We start from the raw sequence: 12370 nt of genomic DNA, 5'->3' as shown, positions 1-12370 counted from the left end.
TCTCCTGGTGTTACTACACATGTTCTGCAAAGACAGAGCCACACAGATAACATCCCCAGGAGACACTGTCATCAGAAGTCCAGGGAAGAGGAGGCCAAGAGAGGGAGTTGCTATCAAGAGCAGCACAGCCATGGGTGGCACCTGTGGCTAAAAGGGGTAGGGTGCTGGTCCCATATGTCGGAGGTGGTGGGTTCAAACCCAGCCCCGGCCAAAAACCACAAATAAATAAATATAATAAAAAGCAAAAAAAAAAAAAAAAAAAAAGAATAAGAATGGCTATGTTCTTATAAAAAAGCAGTGCAGCCACTATGATGTGGGGACCAAATGGGCCACCTTTACCTGAACTACCCCATGAGAATTTGGGGGCATTTAGATACATGGGTCCAGAGGTGGGAGTTGAATCTTGTTTAAACATGTCTATTTATCCCCTAGAATGACTTTTAAACCTGTGATATGAGCATGCCATTCCTCTCCTTATGAACATATTGGTGGCTCTCGATCTTTTGTGTAATAAAGTCCAAACTCCTTAAGAGGTAATATTTCCTCATGATCAGGGGCATGGGTGCTAGAGCCAGAAAGTCTAGTTCAGATCCTGTCTCTCTACTGTTACCAGTTGCATGAACCTGGTGTTTCTGTGTATCTTGTGCACTGAGGCTGTGACAACTTTAATTCAGGGCTATTTTTTCAAGGGTGTTCGTATGGTGAGCAGCCTTGATTGGAAAATAGAGCCAGGGCTCCCCTCTGGACCAGAGGGCAGGTTTGTTTGCTGGCCAGGATTATAAAATTGATTTCTCTGGGGCAAAAGTTGGGCAGATTTGCTTGCAACCCATCATAACAGATTGGAGTTTCCTAAATGCATGCATGGTTCCTCGGCTGAGATACAGACCTACTGTGTGTGCAGAATCTATCTTGGGTCCTCTGCACTTCCCTGGAGGGCATGATACCCTCTCTGTGGCTCAGTTTTCTGCTCTGTAAAATGTAGAATAATAGTAGTATGTGGAAAGCCTTGATAAATGTTTGATCTTGTTATGTCAACAAGGCTATTGGTGACCCAGATATCACTTACTCTTCCAGCCTTGGCTTCATCCCAAAGTCTCCAAGTCTACAAGGTGACACCAGCGGTGCCTACCTCATAGAATTGTCACGGGAATTAAATAAGAGTAGATGAACCGGGCACAGTTGCTCATGCCTGTAATCCTAGCACTCTGGGAGGCCCAGGCTGGTGGATTGCTTGAACTCAGGAGTTCAAGACCAGCCTGAGCAAGACCAAGACCCCATCTCTACTAAAAATAGAAAAATAGCCGAGTGTTGAGGGGGGCACCTACAGTCCCAGCTACTTGGGAGGCTGAGGCAAGGGGATTGCTTGAGCCCGAGAGTTTGAGGTTGCTGCTGTGAGCTATGATGATGCCTTGACACTCTACCCATGGTGACAGAATGAGACTTGGTCTCAAAAAAAATTATTTATATATATATATAAAATAATAGATGTCATGTGCAAAATCTCTCCCAAGGATTCTCATCATGCTGCCTGGTATTCCCAGGGCCTGGCACAGAGCTGACACATAGTAGGTGCTAACGACACCCTTTCTCATTTAGTCCTAGCATATATTAGGTGCTCAATAAATGTTAACTTCCTTTTTTTACTCCTTTGCCTTTAGTTCCCCAGGTATCTGCAGTGACTTCCTCCCTAGTTGTCCTGCCCTTTCTTTCAATCAACACATTCCTTGACCGGGATTGGTGGCTCACACCTATAATCCTAGCACTCTGGGAGCCCAAGGTGGGTGGATAGCTTGAGCTTATGAGTTTGAGACCAGCCTAAGCAAAAATGAGACCCCCGTCTCCACTAAAAATAGAAAAACTGAGGCAAGAGGATTGCCTAAGCCCAAGAGTTGGAGGTTATTGTGAGCTATGACACTAGAGCACTCTACCTAGGGCAACAGCTTGAGACTGTCTCAAAAGAAAAAAAAATCAACACACTCCAGGGGCCTAAAGGGGGAAGCAGGGCCCAGAAGTGTTGCATTAGTAGTAAATGCCAGGATTGGGTGCCCAGACCAGGGTGGGGAGGTCTGGGAAACCAGAGAAGGGAGCACTTTCCTCTCTGGGGAAGCCCAGAGATTGCTATGTGGAGTTTCTGCCTCCCTAGAAGCGGCAAAAGGCGCCAACCCAGCTCGCAGATTTGGGCAGGAAGCGAAGACATCTGTTCTCACACGAGCTCAGGAGAGGAAAGAACCAAGAAGGAAACGTGTGTCCTCCTTGTGGGGGGCCCTGAGAGTTGGCTGGAAGGTGTGTGCTTGAGTCCAGGCCTGGGAAAGAAAGATCAGAGGGAGTGGCCAGCTAACAAGGCTGCCGGGGTGGGGAGGGGGTCACACACACACACACACACACACACACACACCCATCTCAGGGGCATCCTATAGACCAGTTGTTGGTCTGTTCCTCCTCCCACGTCTTACTCTACTGTGGCCACGCTCCAAGGTTGCCTCGCCTGTGGCGATTCTGGGCTCTATATTACAATCGACTTCACAGATGAGAGCACTGTAGTTCAGACATTTGCCCAGGCCCTAGTCAATGGGGGTACAGCTGATATGTGAACCCAGAAGTTGTCAGATTCTGAAGCTCACATTCTCATTCTTTCTCCTTCAGAGGGTTGATCGCTCTGCCCCTGCCCGATGAGGAGGCAGCCAAATCTGTCCTGGGAAGCTCCGCTCCTCTCTATAGCCCCTACCCAGGAGCCTGTCTAAACCCATCAGCCACGCGGTCCTTGGCTTATCAGCAGTCCCAGGACCAGCTGATGTTGCATTTTCGGTCCTGCAACATCAGGGACAGAAGGCACCTTATCTTCTTTGTATGAGGGTCACGGGTACCCAGTGCATGCCCAGGATGTATTTGCTTCCCTGGTCTAAGGGCTGCCTTGTCTGCAGCCCCTTTAGAAAAGACAGGTTGAGCTGGCCCCAGGATTCTGCAGACCACTGCACTTAGAGGCAGGGAAGCTGAGTTGTAGGACTCAGGGAATTTCTTTCCTAGTCAGTAAAATAAGTATCACAGTGTCCTACCTATGGCAGTGGGGGGTGGGAAAGGACCTGGAACCTGGGTGGCCATTCAGGTTGTGTCCAGCAAGGAACCAAGGATGTCTCAAGGATGTCTGGCAGTGACTCCTCAAATACCATCTGCTTCCTGATCTGGCTTAGAGTAGCCCTGGTGAGCCCTAGAAATAGGGCAGGTTGGGAGACTCAGGCTGATAGAGGGAACAACACATGAAGCCAGGGTGGGGTGGGAAGCCCTGCTAGCTGGGCTCCTCCCTGTTCCTGCCCCTGAACTTGCCAGGCCTCAGGCCCACCTTTCAAGGACGTCCAGGCCTCTCTGGGTCCCTCTTCTCTCTGAAGTTTACTGCCACTAGCATTAGCCACAACTACTAGCAAGTTGCACCTACATACAATTTATTTTTCAGATACAGAAGCTGAGAACCGGTGAGGGAAGGTTCCACAGCAAGGAGAAGGCATGGGACAATGGTAAATGCTAGTGCTGAGATTGCTCTTACTGTGCCACGGGGCACTGTTCCTCAGAGGGTACTACATGACAATTCACGTAAGCCTCACGGAACCCCACTGGAGTAAGAATGCTATTACCCCCACCCCACTTTACAGATGGTGATGCTAGAGCACAGAGAGGTCGAGCAACTTGGTTCAGGTCACTCAGCGGCTAAGCTGAGGAGCTAAGATACAAAGCCAGACATTCAAGCTCACGACCAGTAGGATTTACTGTCTCTGTACATGGAGACCACGGCAGGGAAGGCTTACCTGGCAGACCTGAGCAGGGCAGGGCAGGAACATCACTAAGGAGTTACGAGGACCCATTAGGAGGAGAAGCAGCCAAAAGACACACAGAATGAGTTGTGCTCGGCCAGCTACAGGGGAAAGTGACTTTATTTTTTCCCAGTGGCTGCCTCTTAACCCTGTTCTGATGCAGTCTTCCCACCTCTAGAGGAAATCTCACAGTTGGTTTTTTTTTTTTTTTTTGCAGTTTTTGGCCGGGGCTAGGTTTGAACCTGCCACCTCTGGCATATGGGGCTGGCGCCCTACCCGTTTAAGCCACAAGCACCGCCCCTGAAATCTCATAGTTTTTAAAGTCACTCTTGGGGTTTTACCTGATTTTAAAAAAACATTAAAATAGTCTAGTTTAATAGCAAAACTTTTTTTTTTTTGAGACAGAGCCTCAAACTGTCATCTGGGTAGAGTGCCATGGCATCCCAGCTCACAGCAACCTCCAACTCCTGGGCCCAAGCGATTCTCTTGCCTCAGTATCCCAAGTAGCTGGGACTACAGGCGCCTGCCACAACGCCCAGCTATTTTTTGGTTGTAGCTGTCGTTGTTTGGGAGGCCCAGGCTGGATTCGAACCCACCAGCTCTGGTGTATGTGGCTGACGCCTTAGCTGCTTGAGCTACAGGTGCCAAGCTTTTTTTTTTTTTTTTTTTTGCAGTTTTTGGCTGGAGCTGGGTTTGAACCCGCCACCTCCGATATACAGAGCCAGTGCCCTACTCCTTGAGCCACAGGCACCACCCCTATAGCAAAACTTTGAGCTGTATTCAAAGCTTCTCCTCTTTGCAGCTCAAAGACAGGGAAGGGGACATAGTGAGCTTCTTCTCTAGGACCCCGGCTTGATCTGCTGTCATCCCACTGTGTGCGTCTGGATTCTCCAGGGTTGGAGTTTGGGGCAGGGAGGAGAGGAGGGTGGCAGGGCAGGTCTGACCTGGCTGGTTCAGGTGCTCTCAGGTGGGACAGGTGCCTGGAAGCTGGCCCTTTCTCACTGGGGCACTTCTGTCAGTTTCTCAGAGACTCCATTGGCTAGGTATGTCCCACCTACAGTTCTTACCTGGGCAAAGCCTCCTCTGGCAGCTGGCTTATAACCCTCTCAGCACCAGGCTTCTGGGGAGGGTCGTGTCCTTCCCTGCCTTACCCCCCTCCCCTGCCTCCCATCCTTTTGAGGCAGGATCCTATTTTAAACCAACCCTCAAATCAGCCCCATCTTCGAGGCTCACATTTGCATCCTTCCTCCCAAAGTGCTGTTCCCAAGCAGCCTCCTTGGAAAAGGAAATCTCTCAGCTTTGTCCCTAGTCACTTCATCTCCCAAATTCCAGTGGACATATGCCATGCTCTCTGCTTCTCTGATGCTCCCTCACTGGGCTTGAGGTGGGGAAAGTGATGCTACCCCCGTCCCTAAAGAGACCTCTGTCCTCAGTCTCCCACCATGTCATGCATGGCTTCCTAGCCCCTTGGCCATGGGGCATGGGGGCCGGGATCATTTTTTGTTCAGCTCTTCTGCAAGTCTACATTTCACAAAGGGACTTGGTCTCCACTGTCCTCAGTTTTTGGAGTCTGGGCTAGAGGGGATAACAGGGTTGGCAAGGAAGGATGAATTGGCTCGGCACGTGTAGCTCAGCAGCTAGGGCACCAACCACATACACCAGAGCTGGCGGGTTCGAACCCAGCCCGGGTCTGCCAAACAATGACAACAACAGCCAAAAAATAGTCAGGCATTGTGACAGGTGCCTATAGTCCCAGCTACTTGGGAGGCTGAGGCGAGAGAATCGCTTAAGCCCAAGAGTTTGAGGTTGCTGTGAGCTGTGATGCCACAGCACTCTACTGAGGGTGACATAGTGACACTCTGTCTCAGAAAAAAAAAAAAGGAAAGATGGATTGAAGTGACATTTCCATTCAGGGCTTAGTCAGTTGGGACCACTCATGGAGGGCCACAAAGGACTGAGTCAAAGACAAGGCACAGGGCTCAGGCCCCCACTAGGGAAAGGAGATGAGTCAGGCAGCCTGGAGGGGTGGGGGGCAATCTGCAGCTGGGCATTGGTTTTGAACATGGAGTCTGGGGCATCACATCAAGGTGGAGAAGAAAGGCGGACAACATAGACTTTGAAGTTGGCCATTTAGCTTTCAGTCCCAGCAGCACAACTTAATTAATGGAGTCACCTAGAACAAGTGACTCAGCCTCCTCTCCAGTGTCCTTGTGCAAAAGTGAGACTTGAATGTGCAGCTCAGAATTGGGCTCATGGAGCGCTCAGCAGAGCTTCCAGCAAACCTCATTTTATAGACAAGGAAACTAAGGCACAGAACAGGAAAACAAAATGCTCTGGGGCCTGCACAGCCAAGAGGCCCAGCTTCAATTACTGTGCCCTTAACCACTGTGCCATGCCCTGGCTGTGTTGGCTGGGTAGTTAAGTGCGACTGCACAGGGTCAAATGCTGGCCCTGGCACTCAGCCATTTCTGAGCAAGTCACTTCACCTTACTGAGCCTCAGTTCCCTCATCCATATATTGTGGAAACTGTGTTCTCTGATGCTGTGGTTTGAATATTTGTCCCCTCTAAAACTTAGGTTGAAATTTCATCTCCAATGTGGCAATATTGAGAGATTGGCAATATTTAGGAGTTGATTGGGTCATGAGGATCTCCACTCATTGTAACGGGGTGAGACTGGTGGCTTTGTAAGAAGAGAAAGACTTGAGCTAGCACCAGCCAGGTTAATGCCCTGCACTGCCTTGGACTCTGCAGAAAGGCCCCACCAGCATGAAGACCTTCACCAGATGCAGGCCCCTTGACCTTGCCCTTCTTCTTTTTTTTTTTGAGACAGAGTCTGATTATGTTGCCCTCCGTAGAGTGCTATGATGTCACAGTTCACAGCAACCTCAAACTCTTGGGTTTAAGCGATTCTCTTGCCTCAGCCTCCCTAGTAGCCCAGCTATTTTTTGTTGTAGTTGTCATTGTTGTTAAGCGGGCCTAGGCCGGGTACGAACCCACAAATGTGGCCGGTGCCCTACTCACTGAGCTATGGGCACCACCCAACCTTGCACTTCTTGGCCTCCATAACTGTAAGAAGTAAATTCCCTTTCTTGGGCAGCGCTTGTGGCTCAGTAGGTAAGGTGCCGGCCCCATATACCGAGGGTGGCGGGTTCAAACCCAGCCTCGGCTGAACTGCAACCAAAAAATAGCTGGGCGTTGTGGCAGGCATTCCAGTTTCAGGTATTCCATTCTAAGCAACAGAAAACAGACAAAGACATCTGGGTTTGTGGGACTTAATGAGTCGATTCTGTAAAGTCCACTCTGTACATACTAGCTTTCCTTATGGTAATTCTGAATTGGAAAGGATAATTAGAGGAAGCGCCCTGCCCCATTTTGTGGAAGATGATATAGAGACTCAGAGAAGGTGACTGAGCAGCATGAGATCACGCAGCTGGCAGAACTGGGACTTGAGCCACTGTTTTTCTACTAGCTTTAAGCTGTTCCATGTGTGTGGGGAGGGGGGCGAGGGGGACATCAAGAATTGGTGAGCAGACAGGTGGAACACTTTTGGAAGTCAGAGTTGGGGTCATGTCTGGGCACATGGATTGTGAAGGTGTCTTTTTTCTTTTTCTTTTTCTTTTTTTTGAGACAGAGCCTCAAGCTGTCACCCTGGGTAGAGTGCTGTGACATCACAGCTCACAGCAACCTCCAACTCCTGGGCTTAAGTGATTCTCCTGCCTCCGCCTCCCAAGTAGCTGGGACTACAGGCGCCTGCCAACAATGCCCAGCTTTTTTTTTTTTTTTTTTGGTTGCAGCCGTCATTGTTGTTTGGCGGGCCTGGGCTGGATTCAAACCAGCCAGCTCAGGTGTATGTGGCTGGCGCCTTAGCCACTTGAGCCACAGGCACTGAGCCTATGGCTTTTACCTATCCACCGCCTTCAATCCTCCTGAATAACCCTGCCAAGTAGGGAGTCCTGGTCTCCATTACAAGTAGGCACACCAAGGCCTGGAGAGAAGTGACTGAGCGCCTCCAACCTGGCCACTCCAACACTGGCACCCACAAATGTGGCTGGTGCCCTACTCACTGAGCTATGGGCACCACCCAACCTTGCACTTCTTGGCCTCCATAACTGTAAGAAGTAAATTCCCTTTCTTGGGCAGCGCCTGTGGCTCAGTAGGTAAGGTGCCGGCCTCATATACCGAGAGTGGCAGGTTCAAACCCGGCCCCAGCTGAACTGCAACCAAAAAATAGCTGGGCGTTGTGGCGGGAGCCTGTAGTCCCAGCTACTCGGGAGGCTGAGGCAAGAGAATCCCTTAAGCCCAGGAGTTGGAGGTTGCTGTGAGCTGTGTGACAAGGGTCACACAGACAAGGGTCTTTTGATAGTACCTGAGTTTGAAAGGCAGGCAAGTGGCACCTGTTTTGTTGGGATGCACAGAAACCATGCTGTGTGTGTAGGCAGGGGTCACCAAGGGAGCCAGTGGGTGATCATCATTTTAATGAGTCCCCTTGGGGCATAGAGTCCATGTTTGCCTTTTCCAAATTGTGTCTGATTTCTTTGTTCACAGCTGGGAGTAGCTGAGACTTGACCAAAAATCTCTAGGGACCTCCAAATCTACCCTGAAAGAGCCTGTTGCATGTGCTGGGATTTTACTCCCTAAGGCCCGATGGGCAGGAGAAGTTGGCAGGGGGCTTGTCTTTATGTCACAGGACCAAAGATCCCTGCCACCTGACTTTGTTCCATTTCCATCATCCCACCCTAGCTAATGTTTCAAAGGCCCACTTGCTCATAAAGGCTACTTGCTGGAGGCCATCAATTAAATGCAGGCTCCTGTCTTTGTCATGCTCCTAGCTCACTCATCCCTTGGAAAAGATAGAAGACTTTGGTATCAATTTGCTCTAATGAAGGCCTATCCCGACTGGTGGGATCAGAGGGGGACCTGTTCCTATCCAGCCACAACTTGGATTGGATGTGCACCCCTGTGAGTCTGTGGCCATTAGGCACCCACATCTGCCCTCAAATCTCATTGTCTTCAAGATTTCAGAGGGTCGAGGAGAGGAGAGGAATGAGAGAGCTGCGTTGCTGTCCAAATGAATAAAGTTTTAGCTTTTAGTTAGCTTTTTGCTATTGATTTAGTTTTTTTCAAGTTTTCAATTTTTAAAAAATTGTAAAATATACTGTACATAACATAAAATCATCTTAAGAATTTTAAGTGTGCAGTGGAGTGGCACTGGGTATGTCCATATTGTTGTGGAGCCATCGCCACCAACCATTTCCAGAACTCTTTTCATCTTGTAAAACTCTCTGTCCCCAGAAACCAGAGTTTTTCAACTTTTTTTCATCTCACGGCACACTTGAACCTATAGTTAAACTTCTGCGGCACACTTAAATTATGTTGATCAAAAAAAAAAGTGAAAAAAGAATATACTTACTGTGCTTTGAACTTCTTTCAAAAATAATTAATGATCTTTTTTATTTTATTTTATTTTTTTGTAGAGACAGAGTCTCACTTTATGGCCCTCGGTAGAGTGCCATGGCATCACACAGCTCACAGCAACCTCCAACTCCTGGGCTGAAGCAATTCTCCTGCCTCAGCCTCCCGAGTAGCTGGGACTACAGGCGCCCACCACAACGCCCAGCCATTTTTTGGCTGCAGTTCAGCAGAGGCCGGGTTTGAACCTGCCACCCTCGGCATATGGGGCCAGCGCCCCACCAACTGAGCCACAGGCGCCGCCCATAATTAATGATCTTTAAGAATGTTTACGGCACAACTAAGGCTCTCATGGCACAGTAGGGTGCCATGAAACACTGGCTGGAAATCACTGCCATAAATACTAGGTCCCTATTCGCTCTCCCCCAGGTCCTGGCACCACTATTCTGTGATTTTGGCCACTCTAAACATCTCGGATAAGTGGAATTGCACAATGTTTATCTTTTTGTGACTGGCTTATTTCACTTAGCACAACATCCTCAAGGTTCATTCCTGTTGTAACATGTGTCAGACCTGCCTTCCTCTTTACGGTAGAATAATAATTCCATTGTTTGTGAATGCCCCCTGGGCTTCTCCATTCATTTCATCAATGGACACTTGGGCTGCTTTCTGTTTTACCTATTGTGAATAGGCTGCTATCAACATGGGTGTACAAATATCTTTTTGAGACCCTACTTTCAATTCTTTTGTGTATATACCCAGAAGTGGAATTGCTGGATCATATGATGATTCTATTTTTAATTTTTTGAGGAACCATCATACTGTTTTCCGCAGCAGCTATGCTATTTTATATTACCACCAACAGTGCACAAGTGTTCCAATTTCTCCACATCCTCGCCAACACTTTTTTTGGTTTTGTTTTCCTTTTTTTTCCCATAGTAGTCATCTTAATAGGTATGAGTTGATGTCTCGCTATAGTTTTTATTTGCATTTCCCTAATTGTTATGTTGAGCATCTTCTGATGTGTCTATAAACCATTTGTATATCCTATTTGGAGGAATGTCTATTAAATCCTTTGCCTATTTTTCTTTTTGAGATGGAGTCTCACTTTGTTACCCTCAGTACAGTGCCGAGACATCATAGCTCACAGCAACTGCAAATTCTTGGGCTCAAGTGACTGTCTTGCCTCAGCCTCCCAAGTGGCTAAGACTACGGGTGCCTGCCACAAAGGCTGGCTATTTTTAGAGACAGGGTCTTGCTCTTGCTCAGGCTGGTCTCAAACTCAGGAGCTCAGTCAATCCATTTGCCTCAGTCTCTCAGTGCTAGGATTACCGATGTGAGCCACCACTCCCGCCTTCTTTGCTTATTTTTGAATTAGGCTTTTTCTGTTCTGTTGTTGTTGGGTTTTAGGAATTTTATGTGTTCTAAATATTAATCCCTTATCAGATATATAATTTCCAAATATTTCCTCCCATTATGTGCATTGCCTTCTTACTCTGCTGATAAAATCTTTCAATGCCTAATATATTTACATTTTCATGAAGCCAAATTTATCTATTTTTTTCTTTTGTTGCTTATGCTTTGGTATCATATCCAAGAAACCAATGCCAAATCCAGTGTCATGAAGTTTTTGCCCTTTTTTTTTTTTTTTTTTTTTTTGAGACAGAGCCTCAAGCTGTCACCCTGGGTAGAGTGCTGTGGCATCACAGCTCACAGCAACCTCCAACTCCTGGGCTCAAGCTATTCTCCTGCCTCTGCTTCCCAAGTAGCTGGAACTATAGGCACCCGCCACAATGCCCGGCTATGTTTTGGTTGAAGCTACCATTGTTTGGCGGGCCCTGGCTAAATTTGAACCCACTAGCTCAGGTGTGTGTGGCTGGCACCTTAGCTGCTTGACCCACAGGCACTGAGCCATGCCCTGTGTTTTATTCTGAAAGTTTTTTAGTTTTAGTTCTTACATTCATGTTTAATTTTCAGTTAATTCTTGTATATGTTGCTAGGTAAGGATCCAACTTCATTCTTTTGCATGTGAGTATCCCTTTTTCCCAGCACCTTTTGTCAAAAGGCTGTCCTTTCACCACTGAATGGTCTTAGCACCCTTGTCAAAAACCCTTTGAGCATTTACGTGAGGGTTTGTCTGGACTATTTTACTCCATTCCTCTGTCTGTCTTTATGCCTCTTCTGCACTATTGTGATTGCTATTGATTTTTAACCTAATTACGTATGATCCGTGATGCCAATTTCTTGAGGCCTTTTACATGATACGCATGGTAATTTTAGACATCTTCATGTTTGCAAATATGTTGGGTGTGGGATTCTATACGCTACTTGTCTCGCTATGTCTCTGTGGCTTCTTGTGTTTTGTAATTTTGGAGTGTGAGCTCGCATTTTCAAGGGTTTTATTTGTGACTCCTGCATGTGGGCAGGGCCCTAGAGAGCTACTGGCACATACTCCCCGGAGTAACCCACCCCACATATGTTCTTTACATTAATTTCTAGACTTGGGAGTCTTGGGACCACGTGGACAATATAAAACAAAATCTCAAATTTATGTTAGGGAAGGTCTAGAGTTATAATTTCTCAAGGGAAAATTCTTTTTGATTTTTCTAACAGAGCCAGCAATGAGCCAACTTCTTTGACATCTCCCTATGCAAAAGGGCGATTTTTTTCTCAGTTTGCTTTTTCACTGAGGACATGGGTCCAGTTTTATTCAGACATGTTGGTTCTAAATCTCATCAGGGAAAGCACACCATGCTCAGAAAGCAAGCATGAAGGACTACTGGTCCATTGTTGAAATACCAGGTGCTACATTGTGGGACCCACTGGCAAGGACAGTCTATACTCCTGAATCCAGCCTGCTCTCTCCCAGGCTCTGGGGCCATGACCCCACTGGCCCCTTCCTCTCTGTGGGTGCTGTGATTCTAATCGGGGTGGGATGGGCAGTCAGGGGACCCAACCCACCAACTCTTGCCGTGTACCCACCTACCAGTTATTCCCAAGGGTCTAGAAGTGGAAAGTCTTGGCACCTCTGGTCCAGCCAATCAGCCCAGCTCTTTGGGAGCTGCCGGCTGAAAGAGCTGAGAGGCGGGTGCCTGGCCCTGGCCAGTGGAAGGACGGCACTTCTCTCTCCTCGCCTGTGACAAGGTGACGCTTTTGA

Source organism: Nycticebus coucang, chromosome 3 (assembly GCF_027406575.1).
Source record: "Nycticebus coucang isolate mNycCou1 chromosome 3, mNycCou1.pri, whole genome shotgun sequence".
Classification (NCBI taxonomy): domain Eukaryota; kingdom Metazoa; phylum Chordata; class Mammalia; order Primates; family Lorisidae; genus Nycticebus; species Nycticebus coucang.
This window is presented reverse-complemented; position numbering follows the sequence as displayed.